Source organism: Haliotis cracherodii, unplaced genomic scaffold, assembly GCF_022045235.1.
Source record: "Haliotis cracherodii isolate W230 unplaced genomic scaffold, xgHalCrac1.p SCAF_2, whole genome shotgun sequence".
In the NCBI taxonomy this organism is placed as follows: Eukaryota; Metazoa; Mollusca; class Gastropoda; order Lepetellida; family Haliotidae; genus Haliotis; species Haliotis cracherodii.
In genome coordinates this window covers 67278898-67302140 of record NW_027266275.1, presented here as the reverse complement: position 1 = coordinate 67302140, position 23243 = coordinate 67278898, and the positions used below count along the sequence as shown (strand labels likewise).

General features: G+C 42.4%; 1 protein-coding gene across 1 annotated transcript in view; it reads right to left on the bottom strand.

The window, feature by feature from the left end:
* The window catches only part of LOC139468397 (uncharacterized), a 45438-nt gene extending 43409 nt beyond the window's left edge, over positions 1–2029 (bottom strand). Inside the window, exon 1 of the mRNA XM_071250342.1 lies at positions 1592–2029. The gene's annotated coding sequence lies outside the window, so the exon portion shown is untranslated. The remainder of the gene's footprint in view (positions 1–1591) is intronic.
* Positions 2030–23243: the final 21214 nt, after the last annotated feature.

Sequence of the window (23243 nt, the reverse complement as noted above, 5' to 3'; positions counted from 1 at the left end):
TTTTCATGTTCTTAGTTGTGAGTAGTTATTAAGATAAATATCTCATTATCTGCAGGGCTATCATATTGTACTGTTTATTAAGTCCGTCTGAGACGCCGGAGGATATATCAAAATCGCGGAAATGTCAATGTATGCCGAGCATTTTCATCTCCAGTATCACGTAGTCCTTGATATACCTGTTGATGTTGCGACATAATGTACCCCTCTCGCATCTTTAGAGAGCATGGGCGGTTTAAGGTTTGTTCTAGAAGGATGAGTGGGGGAGGGGGGTGGCAGGGAGATACGTTAAAAATTGTCACTTCACTTAAAGGGACATGTTGATATTTTCTTCTAAACAGAAGGATGTCAATTAATATCAATTTCCATTTGGCATTTAAAGCTGGGGAATTGATATCGTAAGCGTTTCTTACTTTAATGCTAGAAATCGTTTTATCAAGGATAGTTGTCTTCGTTGAAAAGGGTAAAGTTTCGTTTCCATGAAAATGTTTTTTTTTTCTATTTATTAATTATTTAATTAATTCATTCATTCATATTCTTACATGTCGAACATCATTTAAGCCAAATAGATAACTAACTTGTTAAGGATGTGTTGCGATCTTTTAAAACAAATACGAACAAAGGAATTGCCGGGGAAAAGAAAGAATACATCCATGTTTGATGGTGACTAAAACGGATAGAAACAAGAAATGGTTATTCGATGGTGACGAATCTGATACCTGTATCACTGGCGATATAACATGCATCCTTTCAATAAGTATCTGACGTGAATTTTCAAGTGTATACTTTATTTTGCCCTGCAGTTTAACATATCCGATAGCTTTTTTCCAAACACGATATAAACGTAACAAGACGTCGCTCTCATATATAATTGATTCGCTCATTTCCCAAGAATGTATAACTTGTCATTTATTCATTGGATCTATGAAAGCGACAACATTACAGTGAATGAGTGGTCTTAAAACCACTTTGAACAATATTTCAGTTATACCACGGCGTGTTAGTCTGACGTGAGGAGAAAGCCTGAAGTGAAGCGAGTCGTATACGTTTATCGCTTTGGTGAAAATTACTGGAAGGGTATAAGTGAAGGAGTATGGTTTTACGTCGCTTTTAGCAATATTCCAACAATATCACACCAGAAACGGTCTTCACACTCTGTACACATGTGGGGAATCGAATCCGGGTCTTCGGCGTGACTAGCGAACGCTTAAACCACCAGACTACCCCGCCGCCCCGTAAAGGTATAACTAACCGAAAATCATATTAGGTGGAGAATAGATAACCTCACCTTCTCCAGAACATATACAACTTGAATATAAGGCAGAAAATATCCATAATATTCACAATCGTTGGTGTTTTAATGCAGTGGCTAGGAATAGCTACAGCCTCAGTCGCTGATCCATAGCAAAATACGAGATGTACAATATACAGGAATAAGACAACAGACGATTTATGGAAACCTGGATAAATCAATACTAAAGGAAACAACGATAAATATGTAGGTACCTACTGCGGTGAGATTTCAACAGGTATTATACGAGGGTCTAATGCTATCGTAAGTAAAACGCATCGGATCATGTAACATGGGACCCACCTGTGTGTGTTGGTCAACGTTGGTCAGTCGGTACACTGGACGGCACGATGTGAGAAAGTAAGTCCCCCGGCTGAATGATGACAGAATTCAGGCGTGTGACTCCGCTGTGTCCGGCAGAAGATAAACTGTCGATGAAAGCTTCGTATCAATCACCATTGTCAGCAGCCCAGAGAGAAGTACTGACGTACACAGTATCTGAGACACGTTCACCGTTTTCTGCCAATTCCAAATATGGTAGACGTAAATTGTGATTATTTCACAAGAAATCCTAACTGTCTTCTTATTCTGCCAGACAAAACTGTCTCAAAGCTAAACACACCATCAACCTGTCTGTACGACTTGACGAACTGTCTCAAAGCAGACGACAATGTTAAACAGGCGACACCTTGCGGAATGACCGTTTCCCGCGGTCCTCGCTGGCGATATGTTAGAACGGTTGAGCTGTATTTCTGATCGTCTGCGTCGGTTGCTCAAAGCGGCTTGATTCTTATCAGTCAGATTCTAAAACAATAGTCCGTCAATAATGCCATCACTTTCCAACAAAACAGTTATCAATAATTAACCAATACAGGAAAGAACTATTGTGATGCATCCGCGCAAACTTTATAGAACAGCTATCTAAGTGCATGGCACGACTCTTGGGGCGATGATTAACGCTGCCTGCATGTATTGTTAAGAACATTAACTCGAATGATCGCAACCCTACCACATGGAATCATTCCGACCTATGAAATAATCAATAGCCGTTAATAAGACTTTTTACTCGACGTGAAAGAGAATGTTTGCTTTGCAAACAAATTAGAAAACGATATCTTAAGAAATGTGGTAAAGGACATCGATCAAGCGATAACGAAAAAAAATTTAACTTTCGCATCAAGTCTCCAGGAAATGCTTCGCAAACATGTTTTAACAACTCGATATTTTTCAGTGAAAGTTAGTGTCTTACTTTCAAAGATATTTCCGTCTCCGAATTGCCACCAATCGCTGTCTCAAGTCGTCTGTGTTCCCAAAGCCTTTCGTCAGCAATCGTTGTCCGAGACAATCTTCTCTTAATAGGGACGGATTCATTTCGGATCTGGCTAAATTTCCCTCGTGACGTATGGGATCATAATATAGTGATGTTTGATAAAATACTACTTATCAGCTCAGCGTGATGTCGATGAATCTTGAGTTACTATTTTCTTCAAGAAGTCTAACTGTTCGTTAGGGGTCGCTGGCTTTGTGATGCTCAACATGAACTACCAGTGAGTGTCTGGGGGTGTTTATGCTCTTTCAACTGTTCTTAGCTATATAACGGGGCAATGCTGGATCGGGATCAAATACGTGAACAGCCAAAACGGTAATTCGGCTTGAACTAACAAAACCGTAGTTGTTGTCGAGGAACCTTTCTGCATAATCATCTCTACACATCCTCGTTTATCAAGCGCATTCCCGTGAAAATACGACACATCATAATACAATGGTCATATGATACGCTGAAAAATCGAGGATGCGTGCAGTTTACAACGGTGTGTATTATACAACAGACAAGTCTGAAACACAAGCACCATGTCGAGTTTGAAACACCTTTACACGCCGTCGAGTTTGAAACACGTTAACACGCCTTCTTGACTGAAACACGTTAACACGCCGTCTTGACTGATATACGTTAACACGCCAACTTGACTGAAACACGTTAACATGCCGACTTGACTGAAACACGTTAACATGCCGACTTGACTGAAACACGTTACCACGCCGTCTTGACTGAAACACGTTAACACGCCGTCTTTACTGAAATACGTTAACACGCCGTCTTGAATGAAACACGTTAACACGCTGACTTGACTGAAACACGTTAACACATCGTCTTGACTGAAACACGTTTACACGCCGACTTGACTGAAACTGCGTGTTAACGTGCCTCAGTCAAGACGGCATGTTAACGTGTTTCAGTCAAGACGGCGTGGTAACGTGTTTCAGTCAAGTCGGCGTGTTAACGTGTTTCAGTCAAGTCGGCGTGTTAACGTGTTTCAGTCAAGACGACATGTTAACGTGTTTCAGTCAAGTCGGCGTGTTAACGTGTTTCAGTCAAGTCGGCGTGTTAACGTGTTTCAGTCAAGTCGGCGTGGTAACGTGTTTCAGTCAAGTCGGCGTGTTAACGTGTTTCAGTCAAGTCGGCGTGTTAACGTGTTTCAGGCAAGTCGGCGTGTTCACATGTTTCATCCAAGACGGCGTGGTAACGTGTTTCAATCAAGACGGCGTGTTAACGTGTCTCAGTCAAGTCGGCGTGTTAACGTGCCTCAGTCAAGACGGCGTGTTTGCGTGTTTCAGTCAAGACGGCGTGTTAACGTGTCTCAGTCAAGTCGGCGTGTTAACGTGCCTCAGTCAAGACGGCGTGTTTGCGTGTTTCAGTCAAGACGGCGTGTTAACGTGTCTCAGTCAAGTCGGCGTGTTCACATGTTTCATCCAAGACGGCGTGGTAACGTGTTTCAATCAAGACGGCGTGTTAACGTGTTTCAATTAAGATGATCTTAAGATGTGGTATATTTCGATGGAACATATGTGAGGTTTTATGATGTGGCATAGTTCGATAAACCATGTGTGAGCTCTTGAGATGTGGTACAGTGTGTGTGTGTGTGTGTGTGTATCTCTGTATGTGTGTACGTGTCTGTGTGTGTACGTGTCTTCCTGTGTACGTGTCTCTGTGTGTAGGTGTTTCTTCCTGTGTGTGTCTGTGTCTCTGTATGCACGTGTCTCCGTGTGAGCGTTTGTGTGTGCACGTGTCTCTCTGTGTGCGTGTCGGTGTCTGTGTACAGTTGCCTCTGTGCGCGCGCCTCTGTGTGATGTGGACGTGTCTCTGTGTGACTATAACTTCCACTACTACAGCTTCTACTCGTACTTAGGGGCAGTCGGGTAGCCTAGTGGTTAAAGCGTTCCATCGTCACGCCGAAAACACGGGTTCGATTCCCGACATGGGTACAATGTGTGAAGCCTATTTCCGGTGTCCCCCCGCCGTGATACTGCTGGACTATTTCTAAAAGCGGCGTAAAACCATACTCACTCACTCACTCCCTCACTACTCGTACTTAAAATGTGCATAACACAATTTCTCAGCCATCATCTTCTTTCTTGCTATTAATTATTTGTTATGTTTTTGGTCTAATACATTGCCCAAAAAAAGAAACGCATTACAGAAGAATCAGTGTTTCATTACATGTTTAATGAAATAGGATTACACAATAAATAATGAAGATACAACAACCAAAGTTTACACAGGATGAGGCACATGTTTCTTACACTACAAACAGTCTTTTAATGTTCTAAGGGACGTCTGTGTCTGTGATGGCACTGTGCCAAAGTCAGCCCCGGGTGTTACCACCACGAGCATCGATCACAGCTCTGCACCGCCTGGGCATGGACTGTAATGAGTCGTCAAATCTGGCGTTGTGGGATCCTTCTCCACTCATCCTGCAATGCATGGCTCAGCTGTTGAAGCGTCTGTGGTTGAGGCTGTCGGCGTCGTACACGTCTGTCTAGCAGATCCCACAAATGTTCAATGGGGTTTAGATCAGGCGATTTGGAGGGCCATGGCAGCACAGTAACATTGTTGTGGGCAAGATAATCCATGGTAACACGTGAAGTATGCGGTCTTGCGTTGTCTTGCTGGAAAATCTCTCTTCTGACGTCAATGGCGGGAATAAGGTGACGTTGAAGGATTTCATCGCGGTAGCGTACAGCAGTTAAATTTCCCTGCACGTGCACCAGATCTGTCCTACCATTCACGGATATGCCTGCCCACATCATGACACTTCTTCCACCGCCGTATCGGTCGACTTCATGAATACAGTGTCGAGTGTAGCGTTCATTTCTCCGGCTGTAGACACGCATCCTACCATCATGGCGATACAGCATGAACCGCGACTCATCACTGAACCATATCCTTCTCCAGTGCACTAGGGTCCATGGTCGAACATTTCTGCTCCATTGCAGACGTGCACGACGATGATGTTGCAGCAGAACGGGCGCTGTATATGGTCTCATTGGCCGTATCCCATGCTGTCTTAGACGATTTCTGATGGTTTGCGCTGAGACTCCACGAAGACCAGGAACATTGTTAGCTGTGTATGCTGCACTGATTGTCCGGTTGCGAAGATGCAACACCCGGATGAAGCGGTCCTGCGCCGCAGTTGTGACCCTGGGTCTTCCGCTTCTCGGTCGATCTCTTGTAGAGTTGTAGAGTCTGTAGCGCTGCCACAAACGAGAAATGGTATTCTGCCTCACGTTAAAGTGCCCGGCTACTGATGTCTGACTTTCTCCAGCTTCCAGACATCCAATGGCTCTGTTTCTACAGTCTGCATTCAGTCTTGGCATCATGAGAGTCACGTATACAGAACCTCGGAGAGTGATTCGCAGGAGGACTGTCAATTTGTTATACCCATCGGTATAAAGGTTAAGTAGCCGTATTTGCACGTGCAGCATGCTTACAGCTTTTTCTCCATGCAATTTCTCCCAGTTTGGTTTCAAGATGCTGTATTTTGGCGACAAGTCACCAAATGTTGTGTTCGGGTGCAAGAAATTAGTGTAAGGTCAATATTCACAGTTAGCAATGACATTTTTATTGAGTTCAAGCCTTCATCTTTAAAAACAGTCAAGTTTGAAAAACAGATTTCAGCTATGCGTTTCTTTTTTTGGCCAGTATACTAACAAATGCTTGCAGCAACTTATGTAAACATGGCATGTATTTGTGCAGGCGTTTACAGATACAAATTAAATCAAATGACATCTCGAATTGAAGAAACATAAGAGAAATAATAACTCAGCGTAAACATACGTTAACAGAAGGTCGTAAAATCCATCTTGCTTTGAAATAAATATCTCATTGTGGTTTCAATTTCCTGTGAACTTAAACTTGCCATCAGTTGAAACTATAGCGGTATATATGTGCACCATCTAGCGTCTCCAATATACAATGTCTACACAATACAAAACAGCCAGTCGACAGGGAACTATGACATTATCACGTCTTTCACGTGCTCTGTTATGGAGACAATGAGAGCGAGGGAATATTTTTGGATCTCAAACTCCTTCAATAAAATCGAAATATGATGATGGGCTTTTTGTACGATGTATTGGTATCCTACTTGCCTCCAGCTAAAAATACTTTATAAGATGTATTGTGATACAGCTGACGCTACTGTTACAGATTATCAGCTGAACCTGATGTACAAATGTTATTCATATCAAATTAAACTACTCAGAAGCATACTTAAAAATAATTAAAATAAAAAAAAAAATTCTCCCGGCTGAGTATACAAACATATACTCTTCAAATAATGAAACGCAAAGCCAGATTTGTGTGAGGTAGGAAGGGACATTTTTACAAGGAACCGCACAAGATATTGAGCCAAAATGTTGTGGAGAGAACACTTGGTGATTGTAGTCAGCTCAGTTATCGGTCAGCTGCCATCAATAACGCGTATGTCCCCCGTTGGAATCGATAGCGGCCTGACATCTCCTGCCCATGCGAATCACATCCTGGGAAATGGTAGCCCACTCGGCCTGCAACGCAAAAGCCAACTGCTGCAACGTCTTGGGTTGTGGTTGACGTCGGCGCAGCCGTCTATCCAATTCATCCTACAGGTGCTCTATCGGGTTCAAATCTGGAGGGCCAGGGCATGACATCAACGTTGTTGTGTGGACAGGCTCTTGTGATCCGTGTTGTATGTGGTCGAGCGTTGTCTTGCTGGAATACACCGTTGCCATTGGCTGCAATTGGGAGGACGTGTGGTAGGAGATTTCGTTGATGCATCCTTGAGCCGTAAGATTGACCTTGATATGGACCAAACCTGTCATGCCATGATGAGAGATAGCTGCCTACATCACAACGCTACCCCCACCAAACCTGTCCACTTCCTGTACGCATTTTCCGGCGTAACGTTCTCCTCGACGTCTGTAGACCCCCCGACGGAGGAGAAATCTTGATTCGTCCCTGAACAAGACATCTCTCCAGTTGAGGTCATACCCTGTGTTGACGGCACCAATGCAGTCGTTGTTGACGATGTTGTCTACTCAATATGACGCGTCGAACAGAACATCTTGCTCGTAGACCTGCTGCTCTTAAACGGTTTCGTAAAGTCTTGTCGGAGATTCTGCCCAGTCCGGGTATTTGGGATGCGGTTGAGGTGGCTGTGGTCGTCCTTTAACGTAGGTGGCGCAGTCGGATGTAGCGATCTTGGGCGGGGGTGGTTACTCTTGGTCGTCCCGACCTTGGGAGATCACGTGTTGACCCATGCTGTTGAAACCGATCCCATAGCCTTGTGGTGGTGCTGGGCGCTACATTGAAAACCCTGGCTACAGCTGATTGGGATTCCCCTGCCTGCAAGCGGCCTATGACGTTGTTTCTTTGCACTTCTGTTAATCTTGGCATGTTGTTGAACTGTCACTGTGCGATTGACGCAAGATGCCAGGCAATCAAAAACCCTGCACTTTAATACCGTTCAGAACATGCAGCTCCATGGCCCTTTTATCAATGCACTTTTGAATTGTACGTGTTTCCCGACTAATGGTTTGCATGTCCTTGTTGTGATCATTTTGATCCGGGAAATTTGTCACTGACACTCTAACACATTAAACCTCTTTCTTTTGCACAGCTTGGTCCGCTAATTTTGCTTTTATGGCCAATAATATCCGTTTTTGCGTTTTTTGTTTTTAAGAGTATATTTCGGGAATGAAGATGATTAAAATCAGATAAAGGGAAGTGACCCTTTATGTTTCATTCAAATATTCTTTTCACCCGACCGATATTTTGGGATCTTAAATAAAGCAATTAATTTTAAAAATGTTATTTTTATGTTGACCACCGCACCAAGAAACTAAACAAATGATGACTGACTTGGTTCTGATATTTAAGGCCTACATTTTGCACGATGTGACAAGTTGGGACAGTAGGGGTGAGCACCATACACGTCGTTTGGATGCAAGCGAGTGAGTTGAATTTAACTCCACTTATCACACCAGTGTCATTCAACCTAATGTAGGAGGGAAACCAAATTGACGCAGTACTTTGATGTTTACAACGCCGAGCACGGACAAACCAGTGAGAATAATGAGAGTGAATGAGGGATTCGAACGTACGATCAGCAGATCCTGCGCAGCTAAGGAACGCAACTTCGGACAGCGAATTGCGGCGCCATAGAAAACTGAGCAATCAGTCGTCGCGCTACGATCGTAACTCTCATTCTTTAACACAGACATACGACAGTTGTAGCATTAAGATGATCGTAACTCCCATTCTTTAACACAGACTTGTGACAGTCGTAACGCTGAGGTTGTCGTATCTCCCATACTTCAACGCAGACATACGACAGTTGTAGCATTAAGATGATCGTAACTCCCATTCTTTAACACAGACTTGTGACAGTCGTAACGCTGAGGTGGTCGTATCTCCCATACTTCAACACAGACATACGACAGTTGTAGCATTAAGATGATCGTAACTCCCATTCTTTAACATAGACTTATGGCACTGGTAACGCTAAGACGATCGTATCTCCCATACTTTAACACAGACGTACGACAGTCGTACCGCTAAGACGATCGTTTCTCCCATACTATAACACAGACGTACACAAGTCGTAACATTAAGATGATCGTAAATCCCATACTTTACGAGGCTAAGACGATCCTAATTGTAGAACGGAGCCCATCTCCGTGACTAGTCCGGATAAATGTACAAAAGCAATTATAAAAAAATTGCCTGATTCGTGCGCCTATACAGTATCTATATTAACATGTTTATCAGCCCTGACTATAATTCAACACGGTAATGCTTCAGTTCTGGCGGGCATATGAAATTAGAAAAAAAATATTATCTCTCAGATGCCATAACGTTGGAAAGCTCGTGTATTTTTATGTTGGAATTCAATTAGTCGTCGTTGCTGAAACATATACCGAGAAGAGTTTGTACAACTGATATGAAAAATTGCACGTAAGTGTTGTATTTTACATCAATCCAATTTCACAGATCCTGGCGGTTAACATAAGACTCTACTACTTCCAGTAATAGCCACATCACACTCTTATCTCCCTAGGCGTCGTCATACACAATACATATGGGCGGAGAATGTAATTAAAGGGCATGTGTCGTCAGTAAAATACTCTCTTGCTGATAATTGTTGTCAAAATTGCCCGAAATGGAATTCCTTTCTTTGTTGTTGGTTCAAATCACATATTCATCCTTTTTATGAGTGAGTAAGTGAGTGAGTTGGGTTTAACGCTGCCTTAAACGGCAATTCAGTTTAGCCAGGTGCCGGCTCCTTAATGTGGTGGAAGCTTAAAGTGATGCATATCTTAGACGGTCTTGGTTAAACTCGTGAGCGTGTATATATGGTGCTGATAAACCTAGAAACATAATCAGACAGAAAATGGAATTCGAAACCACGACCATGGGACTCTGGTACGCCTAAGGGACGCAACTCTGTACCGTGAATTAACGTGCCTTAGCCGACTGGGCCACTCGTGCTCCCATCTGATTTGCATTTTGTTGCTGGGCAATATATTGGGGAATTTATTACTCGATTTGTTTGTGTGTGTGTTGGTTGTTTAACAGTACCCCGGAACGCGTCCGCCCGGAGAGCGGAAGGTCCGGGGTTCGATCCCCGGTCGTGTCATACCAAAAGATGTTAACAGATGGTACTTGTTGTTACCCTGTCTGGCGCTCAGAATTAAGGGGACCCGTGAAGAATCCGGGGTAGAATAGGTCTTCAGCAACCCATGCTTGCCATAAAAGGCGACTATGCTTGTCGTAAAAGGCGACTTACGGGGTCGGGTGGTCAGGCTCGCTGACTTGGTTCATGCATGTCATCGATCCCAATTGCGTGGATCGATGCTCATGATATTAATCACTGGATTGTCTGGTCCAGACTCGATTATTTACAGACCGCCGTCATATGGCTGTAATATTGCTGAGTGCGGCGTTAGACAACAAACCAACAACAACCAACAACCAGAATTAAGGGACTAAAACAAGGACTGGTCGGCTCGGAGCCAGTATACTGAGTCTGAGTGGGGTATTCATGTTAAACTGCGGCATGGTATCTCAGTGTTCTAGAACTATAAATCGGCATCAGTCCGGACTAGTACAAGCAGCCACACACACACGCGTGCATGCACATCGCTATATGAGTGCAATAATCTTGGATGCGACGTTAAACCCAATTTCACATCACCTTTAACAATGTCCCCAGAGGCGTGTTCAGGAGGGCCGGCGATCGCGCGAGCGTGCAGCAAGGCAATATGACTCCTTCATGACACAGCATCCAAAATGGCATCGACGGGGATCAAAATAACATTATCCACAAGTATTACAGGTTACACATTTATAATATCATCCACAAGTATAAGTGGTTCATACTTTGATGTTCTTGATTAATATCGAAAATATTTGTTTGTTGTTTAACGCCGCACTCATCAATATCACATGTCTGAAAATAATCGAGTCTTGATCACACAATCCAGTGACTGACATTATGAGCATCGATCTACGCAACTAGGATACAATGACATGCATCAGCCAAATCAGCGCGCCTGTCCACCCGATCCAGTTAGTCGCCTCTTACGACAATCAAAGTTGCCTCTTATGGCAAACTTGGTCTGTTGAAACCCTATATTCTCTGAATATTACTTGGTCTTTATATAAAAATGCAATGAAGCTTTTGAATGGTAGATCTAGTCTAAAAGATTATTCTTTAGACATCGGTTGGATTCCGGTCAAAAGCAAACATTTGTACAATGTGCGACGCCATCTTGGATGACTAGGCGAACTACCTCCCGGATCGCGAGTACACGCGCGCGATCAGTCGTGTTCAACAGCGCGCACACGTGATATCGCGATCGCCCACCCTCCTGAACACGCCTCAGCGATATGACGGTGGCCTCTAAATAATCGAATCTGGACCAGACAATCCAGTGATTGATATTGTGAGCAACGATCCACACCGTCAAGGGACGATGACAGGTCATCAACCACGTCACCGAGTCTGACCGCCCGATCCAGTAAGTCGCCTCCTGCGACCACCATAGGGGTTTAGTACTCGAGTACACACTGGAAGAATAGTCATATGTGACATGGTCGTGATCATGTCATGCGTCTTGCAATCTCATTAAAATCAGATCTTAGTTCTCGCTATCGCTAAACAAAGATCTGAGGACATCCCATTACGGGTCACGTCAGAACGACCTTTCATCCGACCAATTAAAGCGTCGCTTACCGGTTTGTTCAGTTTTCAAAATTTTAAACGAGAACTGTGTAAACATATTTTTTCAAGCGTAGTCTGAAATGGAAGTCACCAGGTTGAAACGAGTGCCGAGAAGCTCGAGAAAGCTGCTGTCTAATTGGCTGATGTCGACTTCTTATTAGTCATTTCAGTGGTCGGTCAAAGTTCGCAAAGATCGTTCTGACGTAACCCGTTATGGGGTGTCCTCAGATCTTTGTTCAGCAACAGAATAAATTCTCGGACAAAACTTAGCAGCGTCTAACTTTCAAACTGGTTTAATATTTACAGTTAAATTTACACCATCAGATAGGAAATTTAATGTTCTACATCTCTGCGTTATTTTATAGCCGGAGGTAGATCTAGTGCCGAGTGAGCGCAATTCTCACACAACCTTCAATTTTCCGATCTTAGGAAAATGTGCGTCAGAAAAATAACCTCGGCATCCAATGATTACCGTAGTGCGATATTACGTGCGTGTGTCCATACGACGACGGTCTTAGACTTAGACTTATAGCTAAGAGTTTGCTGAGACCGTTTCAAGATCCAGTCTTAGACCGAATCTTAGCTAAGCAAAATCTTAAACACTTAAGACAAAATTCGTGCTTAGCAAAATGTGAGCTAAGACCACTTTCATGATCCCGGGGCCTGATCTCATTGAGATTGAGCTTCTTGTCGTGTGTCAATTTGTCTATGAAATGAATGTCCGTCAAGAACATATGCTTCGACCCGGATTCAACTGATTCTTATTATTCATGAATTCATGTTTTATTTATTTACCGAAATTGTTCAACGTTTTAAAAGAATATATCAACGCCGAGAAGATACCTTGCTTCCCCTCTATTAAAACATTGAGCACCCAATCCTGGGCCAGTGTGTGATATAAATCAAATTTTAAGACCCGCGTTGCTTCATAATTTTGTTTTCTGATCGTCGCCATGGCAACTAAAATAACCATATTTAATCATAACCTCGGGGACGCTGAACGCGTCTGTTGGTATCAGTCATCTGGCGGGTCATTATGGAGTGATTGAGTATCATTTTACACCGCTTTTAACAATATTTCAGCAATATCACGGCGGGGGAAACCAGAAATGGGCTTAACACATTGTACCCATGTCGGGAATGGAACCCTGGTCTTCGGCGTGACGACTGAACGCTTTAACCACTAAGCTACCCGACCGCCCCTTGGCAGGTTATGGTGTCAGCCACATACTGGAGACTATCATCGTCAAGATGAAGGGAATCTAAGTCCCCGTGTATTTGGCGCTCACGTCATTCGATACGTAAGCCATTGTTGTCTTCCCGACAAAATTGAGATACACTGTAAAAATGCGTTTAGATCCTAAACACGTCCCTTGTTCCATAATTTTGACCCGTTTAGTGAGTGAGTGAATGAGTATGGTTTAGCAATATTCCACCAACGACGGAGGACACCAGAAATGAGCTTCACACATTGAACCCATGTGGGGTACGAGCGGCCGCTTGATTAAACCACTAGGCTATCCCGCGGCCCCTTGACGCGATTAGGGTTGATCTATACTCCTTCACGCAACCACACGGAGACTACTGTCGCCACAAATGTCAATTGCCCTGGTCACAAGTAACGTATTTTGGTTTATTTGTACATGTATATGCTAATGTTATATCAATTTCATCGTAAGTCCTGGTGGTGTGTTATATAAGTACCTGTGAATATGATTTGCACATGAAATGTCAATATATATATATATATATATATAAAATTATATACTATGCAAAAAACAAAAAAAGTAGGGGATATTTACAAGACCAATGAAAGGAAGTGATCAAGCCCCGAAACCCAACATTGTGACGTTCATGACGCACGTGACCTCGGACAGCTTGTGCAAGGGGTGTTATGCCAGATTTAACATTGTCACTCAGACTCGGCTGTGAGCAGACGCATCTTGTTGTCTTGCCTTGTTGAGTTGGGTTTAACGCCGCTTTTAACATCATTACAGTTATATCACGGCGTGTCAGCTTAATGTGGGAGGAAAGCCCGAAGTGATGCAGGTCTCAGACGTTTGCCACTTCGGTGAAACCCACGAGCACTGGTATAGTGCTGACAAACCTAGAAACATAATCGTGCCGAACAGGGATTCGAACCCACAATCATAGGTTTCTGGCGTGCCCAAGGGACGCAACTCTGCACAGCGAATCGCGGCGCCTTAGACGACTGGGTCACCCGTGTATCCCCAGGCATACTGAAAGTGAGCACACGTCAGAATATTGTTGTTCAAACTATGCATGTTTCTCAATCTGTCATCAGCAGATTGTGGACCCGATACCAACAAACACACAACGTCGGTGATCGACGCCGCCCTGGACGCCCAAGGGTGTAACTCCAGCCCAGGACAGATAAGTCAGATGGATGGCACGAACAAATAGGTTGCAAACTGCCACTCAAGAGTACATACCCAGACGATGCGAAATCGTCTGCACAGGTGGCCTATGCGTGCACGACGTCCACGTGTCATCCCGCAACTTACTGCACGTCATTTGAATCAGAGGTACATAAGTGTCAGGAACGTCAGCACTGGGATAATCGCCATTTGGCTAATGTCAAGTTTTGTCACGAATCGAGGGTCACTCTCGACTTCCATGGCCGAAGGAATCGAGTTTGGAGACAACCTAATGAGCGTTTTCTGGCGTTAACGTCACACATCATGTTGTTTTGAGGTGGGTCCATAAAGGTAGGGGGTGGTATCACACTGACTACCTGAACTGCGCTCCATATTGTCCCAGGTCAATGCTATCGGGACAACATCATTGCAACACTTTTGGTGTCATTTGCACCACGTGTTGGGCAACGTTTCCTCTTTCAAGGTGATAATGCACGTACTCGCCGTGCCAAGATTGTGACCTAATTCCCCCAACAGGAAAGCATCCATGTCGTGCCATGGCCAGCACTCAGTCCTGACCTCCCCCCTCATTGAACGCCTCTGTCAGACGTGTACGTCAACGTCAAAATCCACCCATCACTTTCACTGACCTCGGTGTGGCTCTCAAGCTGGCATTTGTCGACTCATTAGGAGCATGCCTCAAAGAATTCGTGCATTTCCCTGATAGAAGTGACGCTGGCTGCAAAATGCAAGTTCCGAATTTGAACCCCGACCTATTTAACTAAATATAGTGCTCCACCATCTAATCACACAAACCACTGGAGCCCTTTATATCTGATCGCCTACTCCCCAGCAGATGTGATCATATCATTTCCATTTGCCGCTACCATATAGATAAGAAGATATGTCTTTATCATTCCCACAAGCCCCAACTTCTTTGGCATAGTTATTTTAGATCCGATCCATATTTCACTTAATGCCCAATGATGTGCACTTTATTAAAGCATACTTAAATTCTAAACATGTTCAGATTATGGGATGTTGTGTTTTTGTGGTGTTTATTGCATGCGGCGTTAAACAACAAACATGTTATCATTAAAATAAAAACTATTCCGAAATGTATAATAAATTTCAATACATTTATTTGTCTGCCTAGGTTTGGGACGGATAATTGGTACAAAATGAGTACCAAATATACAACGAAGGGCGAAGACGAACAGATTTTAGGGGAGATGTTGGTCGCAATAGTATTACATCACTATATAAATGTCGTGTGCAAGAGGTACACACTGGGTTTGGGTGTCCACAGCGGTTGCTATGCGTTGACGGTGCATGTACACAGATGGGAAGCCCGGTTCCAGTCTGTGATGTGGTGAGTCATTGTATCCCGACATCGTGTGTCGATGCTGCTGCTGCTGATGTCGTCTTTCATTGGGTTGAGAAGATAAGGACCCTTATATAGAGCAGGGGCCAGACCCCAAAAATGCCGACATACCCCTCCCCATAGTAAAACAAAGCAAACTTTTCTTTATGTTTTTGTATCCAACAGACTAGAAAATGATGGCTGTGGTCAAATGTTTTGTTTGCAGATACTGTTGTGGGGTGAAAATGTACATTTCTGTTGTAATAATAATGAAAATAAAATAAAAGTCCCCTAAAAGGTAGTGTATCCATTGAGTCCTTATTTTATCATTTATGTGATAGTTTACGCATAGTAATTTAAATTATTATAATTATTTTAATTATAGCCTCTTACAAATTGAGTTATTAGTAAAAAATAGCCAAAAAATAGTAAATTGTGCTTTGTTTTAATTTTCTAATTACACATATCAGTGTTTGCAAATACCTTTTCTTTATACGATATTATTAAAGGTTTTTTCTAAAATCAATGATTTTCTTTTAACCACCGAGGAGGTAAATTTGAAGGTCAAGTTCTAAATTAATACATAAATAGTACAAAAAATGTTACAAATGCACATATAACTATACATTTTCTTTGTCGCTAGTTGTTGGTGGTAGACGGGACTTTCGTGTTGGGTCTTGGTGATGAGTTCGGAAATAGTGGATTTAAGGTCTAGTCTGTTGACATAGTTTTCATGTTTTTTGAGTCTGGTGTTGACAGATCTGATGATCTCTCCAATGTATTGGTGGCCACAGTTGCAGGGGATCTGGTATATACAGTTGAGATTTGCGCTGCTGGTGCCTCTGCCCTTGGCTCGGAGGCTGTTTACTGTTCCATTTGCCCATTGCAGATCACCTGTCAGCGCCATTGAACTGTTGGCTTCCCTTGTTTAGTTTCCACCTTTGTTATCTGATTACTTTTGTTGTTCTCACAGGTACATATATCTGGTCTTGGCTTCATAGCATTGATCACCTGATGTAGGAGTAAGTATATAATCCGAAACGTTATGTTCCTCATACAGAAAGAAGCTGATGTCTATAAATTCACTATCTTATATGTATCACTTCTAAATGCCATTAAAAGACTACATAAGGTATGTTATCTCAGAATCGGACATATAAATTAGAATATTTATGAATACACTATTGCTCTCAGTACCTAAAGAGTGCACTTTTATTATATGTTTAATCACATACTTGATTCTTCATTAGACAAAGTCACTTAAAACACAAAACGCGTACAGTTCTGTATGACTTGTCTGTCAAAAGAAACAACAGATGAATATGACCGAGATATAACCGAGAAATGAAAACAATATTGTGACTGTGTAGCCATGCTGCGTTCCAAACACACTCCTAACACCTGTACTCAGAAGACGTAATTCAAAATTAACACATCGGTTTTTAGTTTCAACTGAAAAAAAACAGTAAATGCTCTATCGTATCACTGAATTTCTGTCTGGTCCATCACTTGCTTCTCTGGTATGTTTAAAGACAACCGTCGCAGGCAACATACAAACACTTACTGTATATTCAAATTGTGTGAGGGGGCACGGGTGGCCCAGTCGTCTAAGGCGCCGCGATTCGCTGTGCAGAGTTGCGTCCCTTGGGCACGCCAGAAACCTATGATTGTGGGTTCGAATCCCGGTTCGCCCCGATTATGTTTCTAGGTTTGTCAGCACCATACCCGTGCTCGTGGGTTTCACCGAAGTGGTAAACGTCTGAGACCTGCATCACTTCGGGTTTTCCTCCACCATTAAGCTGACACGCCGTGATATGACTGGAATACTGTTAAAAGCGGCGTTAAACCCAACTCACTCACTCACTCAAATTGGGTGAGTGGCAGGTGTTACCGGTAGGGCAGGACATGTTTACCTTTTTCACTGATTATCAGTGATCTATTCATATAATTTTCACCGCTATTTTGCTGTTACGCCCAATGGATAATCGAGACTGGTTGCTCTCTGGTGTTGACGTTTTGTAACCTTTCATAAAAATATTTTGTTCTTCTATCTGCCACAATACTTAAGGGCAATCTCTATAAGATTTTACCGCATTTATAGTCTGTAAAAATGTGTTTAAGTCTAAAACCGGTTTTATACATACTTAGCTATAAACGTGCTTTGGAATCATGTCCCTAAATGGAAACTAAGTCCCTAAAAGTCTGTGTGTGTTTTAACTCAACACGTTAACTTGGAACACATGCCAGAGGCTCAATATCCCAATATATCAACTGTCTTGAATATAAGTATATTCATGAAAAATGTGGAATATATATAGTTATTAGTGTCATTCCTATCATAAGTTACCCCCTTCCGCTTCGCGAGTCAACACGAGGTACGTTGACATAGAGGTTATCACGCGAGTGTGTTTGGGGATGGTAAATATCCTGCATTAGGAATATGCATTGTATTTAGCGAGCCTTGGCGAGCTAAATCCATTGTGTTTATTCATAATACAGGATATTTACCATCCCCAAACACACAAGCGTGATCCTAACCTCTTTATCATATAATGTCATTCTTTAATTCTGTGCTTCAAAATCGCTTTCCCTCTCTCAAAGACATAACCGAAACATTGCGGAATGCGCGCATTAATATTTATCACGTCACAGGGTTAGTGGTGTGTCAGTCGGACAGTGACAGTAGCCAATATAGTTCCAACTGAAATCTCTTTCTTATACAGTGGCGAAGCAACATATACGCAAAACAACAGTTGTTTTTAATTGCCTTTCGCGGCAATCGATCGGTCTGTCTGCTAGAGTAACTGCCCTTTGTTAAAGGGAAGCTACTCTAACCCTTGTCTATGAGACGTCACGGCCACGGTCAGACGTTGTTGACAGTCGGTCTGTCCTGTCATAACGTTAAGAAGTGTAGTCAGATGTACACACAGTTACAAAACGAAACAAGGTAACAATTCAAACATATTTCGGCCAGATCCAACTATTTTAATTTGTGGAGAAAGGTTCAAGCCGCAGAGGTCTACAAGCACAGATATGGCTACTGATCCCGCTTGGCTAGGCCTCGTGCCCTCGCAAAATTGTGTCGAAATTTATATTCCAAAGTTGCCAAAACTTATAAAATGCCTTAGCTACGTCACAGTTAGACACTGATTTTCAGTATATTAGATTGTTCTTTTGAAAATGAAAGCAATTATCTCTGTAGTTTATCCAGATTCCCGATGGTTAATTCTGACTCGATCGCCGAATGACGAGGGCGACGCCACGTTTGTTTATAAACAGTGAAAGTAGTCCCTACTTGACCTTTGATATTTGCATCTCTATCCGCATATGACCCCAATGGATATCGTTTTTATCCGTTGGCTTTATCCTGCCGAGAAACCTACCCATTATATGATTAATATATCTGCTGTCATAACAATCGTTATATTTAGAAGAGTCAGAAGAGAAACGTCAACCGTTATGTTATGTCCAATCGAAACACATCTAGACATTAAAAAAAATACTTGATTATCTGAATATTTCATCACTTTGCTCTGATAAATACAGCAGCAAGCAAGATTCGAACAAAGATTGTAGAAATGTACACATTTGAACGGGCATGTCTAAGCTCCTGCTTGGTGTCGATGACGTATTGTGAGAATCGCAGAGCAAGATACACCAAGTACTGATATTTTGGTAACGGTTAAGAGGGTTAGAGAGAGGGATGGTGGGTCGGTGGAGAGTGCCCACTACTAATATGAACACAGAGATCATGTTAGATGACTAAATACATGAATTAGCTGAGATAATGATAAGAATAAGACCTTATAAGAAACTTATTTAAATTCTTTTTTTTTATTCACTAAACGATACACTGCTTTGGACCCAAACTTCCATAGCATAATTGTACGGAGTTCAGATAATCGAGACTGCTTATTCTCTGTTATATATCTGAAGGTGAATCGGGAAAAGCAGTTGCAAACTGGGAATTATGATCTCGAAGAACATGGTTAAACGTGATATTCTTAAGGTGATGTCTGGTTATGAATTCAAAGAAGATAGCTTTCTCAACAATACCGACACATGTTGAAATGTTGAAGAACTTGTCAGTTTGGATTGAACCCCAGAGAAGTGTCCCTAAACTCCTTCTATACATTTGAACACACTGGATGACCCAGGCTGTCCAGGCTTCCAACACTGACAAGGCAGCTACACTGTTTCCACCTATAGAAGATGCTTTCAAGCAACACATGGTGAGAGCCATGTTTCAGACGACAATATGGCTGCAGATACGTCACTCATTTCATCTGCAGTGACAGATCATATGTCGTCTCCAGAAGGTGTCCTTGTCTCATGCCTGGACTGCCACGTACTGAACACTGCACCTACTCTGCTTGCCAAAACACATGATGATGTACCTGCCGGCTAGAGTGACAGTGGCACTGGCAGTCACTAAATGTATCTTACTGTACTGGAGAAAAATAAGGGATTTGTTAATGAATTGCTGACATTGTCGAAGCAATTCCAAATAAGTGCTTCACATTGACACTTCAGTTAAGTCAACATGATCAGACATTATAGTATATAACATCAGCGATAATTATCTTAAATATGACAATAACACGATAGATGGAGTTCCTGGTCGAAACCTAAATTTTGACATTTAAATTTCTCATACTCTCCGACGAAATATTGTCTTTTTCCTGTATTGGCGGCCATCTTGGGGGCCATTTTGTCCGCAATATTGAATATATAAAATTTCTTAAGCTCATATTTGCGTAAACGATCCATGTGTTAAAAAGTGTTGTTGTACAAGAATAGTATTGCTGTCATAGTAAATTGTTCAATATGTAATTATTTATTTACTACTGTTTTAACAGGATATTGGGTGGGATCACAAGTACTAAATTTTCATACATTATATTATACCTACATTAATTGTGGCATTTTTCATAAGCTCCTAAAGCTTTCAGGCAGATTTTGATATATCAAACGACGTGATTGTCAATATGGAGGTTACATCATCTTCAGTTTCGTAATAATTTGAAAATGAAAATAGAGTGATTTTTTTTCATGTTTTCGACACATTTTGGCTCATACCTCGATTTAAACAATTTTGCTAATTGTTGATATATTCTACTGTAAGTTTCCAAAGTCAGCACACCGATTTCTTTATAAAATGCGCATTACACTATGCAAACTGACTTATTTAGAGTAATTTATTTGACTTACTTAATTTTGACACATAAATATGAATTTTTACACCAAAAAACATGCCTGCTATCAAAGGAAATCCCCACAACCGGCATTTTCCAATGCATAAATTACATTTTCTGCAGAAAAATGCGGATGTGCTTTGTGGGGAGGGGTTACTCCTTAGATAAGCCTCATCTTAAGGGTTGGGCGCTGCTCCGTTCCGTTGTATGGCTACGCACGTGCCTGGGGAAAAGGTGGGTAGCGTTTAGTTCTCGTGTATTATACGCACCCCTAACCATGGAATCCAATTTTGTTTTGAAACAAGTGCCTATTATACACGAATAAATACGGTAATTCCTTTTTGGATTTGAGACATATGACACATTGCAGGTCGCATTGATGTTTTAATTCCTAGTTGTATTAGGGCGCAAAACACTGCAAATGTCAACTCGCTCGCCTTAAGCTTTTCACAGCCATCGCAGACAAGGACCTTCACTAAGTCAAGCCTGTACACATGGCGCACAATTGATTTATAACGTGTGTGTGTGTGTGTGTGTGTGTGTGTGTGTGTGTGTGTGTGTTCGAACTTACAAGGGGGAACGGGTGACCCAGTCGTCTAAGGCGCCGCAAAATTCGCTCTGCAGAGTTGCGTCCATTCGACACGCCAGAAACCTATGATCGTGGGTTCGAATCCCGGTTCGCCCCGATTATGTTTCTAGGTTTGTCAGCACCATACCCGTGCTCGTGGGTTTCACCGAAGTGGTAAACGTCTGAGACCCTTTATCACTTCGGGCTTTCCTCCCATATTAAGCTTACACGCCGTGATATAACTGGGATACTGTTAAAAGCGGCGTTAAACCCAACTCACTCACTCACTCAAACTTACAACAGTGAGTGAGTGAGAGAGTGGAGTTCACCTTGACAATCAGACAAGGATGTATACGAATACTGAGGTGTTTAGAGGTATTTTGAACTTATGCCTTCAGCGAGAATAGTTGATATCCATGATGCACGACACTTATTACCATTATGAAAACCATTCTGACATTATTACCAAAGTTCAAGTTAGAGACGAGCATCATATAGTTAATCAAAACGGAGATTACCCTTCTCTCTATGAGGCTGTAGAGCGATTAGGACTACACAAGACTTGGACAAATGACATTTACGCAGCGGATAAATGTTGATTCACTTCACATTATCCACAACGCATCAGTTGGAAGATTTTAAACTGGAGACATAACCTGATATATGCTGGTCGGGTTATATTTAAACTAAATGCCATAAAGACCAAGAATAAATCGTATTACACGACTAAAATTTGATTTCGTGTCCACCATTTCGACATTCTTATTAACTTAAAGCAAGTGTTTGACAAGGCGGACCCATCAGTGTTTCATTAACTCGTTCTGTTGCCATGGATACATAAGTGACAATAAAGTTCACCATTAAAAGTGTATTTTGTGGTCCCAAAGTTAGGGCACTAACATGGAATATTAGAAAAGAGTTTTTTATGTTTACCGAGTTTTTGCCCCCAAATCCAGGTTGGTAGATCGAAAAAATGAAGCGACTTCCAATTTATGTTTTTTTCTGTTTCCTAAAACTGTTAAACATTTAGGAAAACAAAGTTGGGGTGGGAATCTTTTAGTAAATGAGGTTTTTTTTAATATGTCGTGTATTTCTGGTCGGCGGAATAAAAAACAAGTGCTTTTCTTTTATTTACTCTTTTTCACATTTCATTTTTTGGTAGTCGGTCGATAAAAGTCTGGTTTTAGCTGCGGGGCATTACGCGCGCAGAAGACACTTGTTGTGCAGAAGACACTTGTTGACAATGTTGTGTTCCTGGCGTTAATTATCCGTTGGAGAAATGCCATATTCGCCATATAAGCCTATCGATGCCATAGTGAGTGAGTAAGTATGGTTTTACGCCGCTTCCGGCAATATCACGGCGGGGGGCACCAGAAATGGGCTTCACACATTGTACCAATATCGGAAATCGAACCTGGGTCTTCGGCGTGATGGGCGAACGCTTTAACCAGTAGGCTACATGACCGCCCCCTCGATGCCAAAGGAAATTCTTATACCGCGTACGGACATATTGTTGTGCATTGATCATTGACATGCAACCGAAACATTCTGAGCTAGTTCCGCCTCCCCACACTAACTCTACGCCGTTTGATAATCGATGCTCATCGTCTTGGGCGGGGCGGTCGGGTAGCCCAGTGGTTAAAGCGTTCGCTCGTCACGCCGAAGACCCGGGTTCGATTCGAGAACATGGGTTCTATGTGTGAAGCCCATTTCTAGTGTCCCCCGCCGTGATATTGCTGGAATATTGTAAAACCATACTCACTCACTCACTCATCGTATTGGGCACGTCAGAGGCATGTGGTTGTGGGTTTGAATCCCGGTTCGCCCCGATTATGTATTATGTTTCTCGGTTTATCAGCATCATACCCGTGCTCGCGGGTTTCACCAAAGTGGTATACGTCTGAGACCTG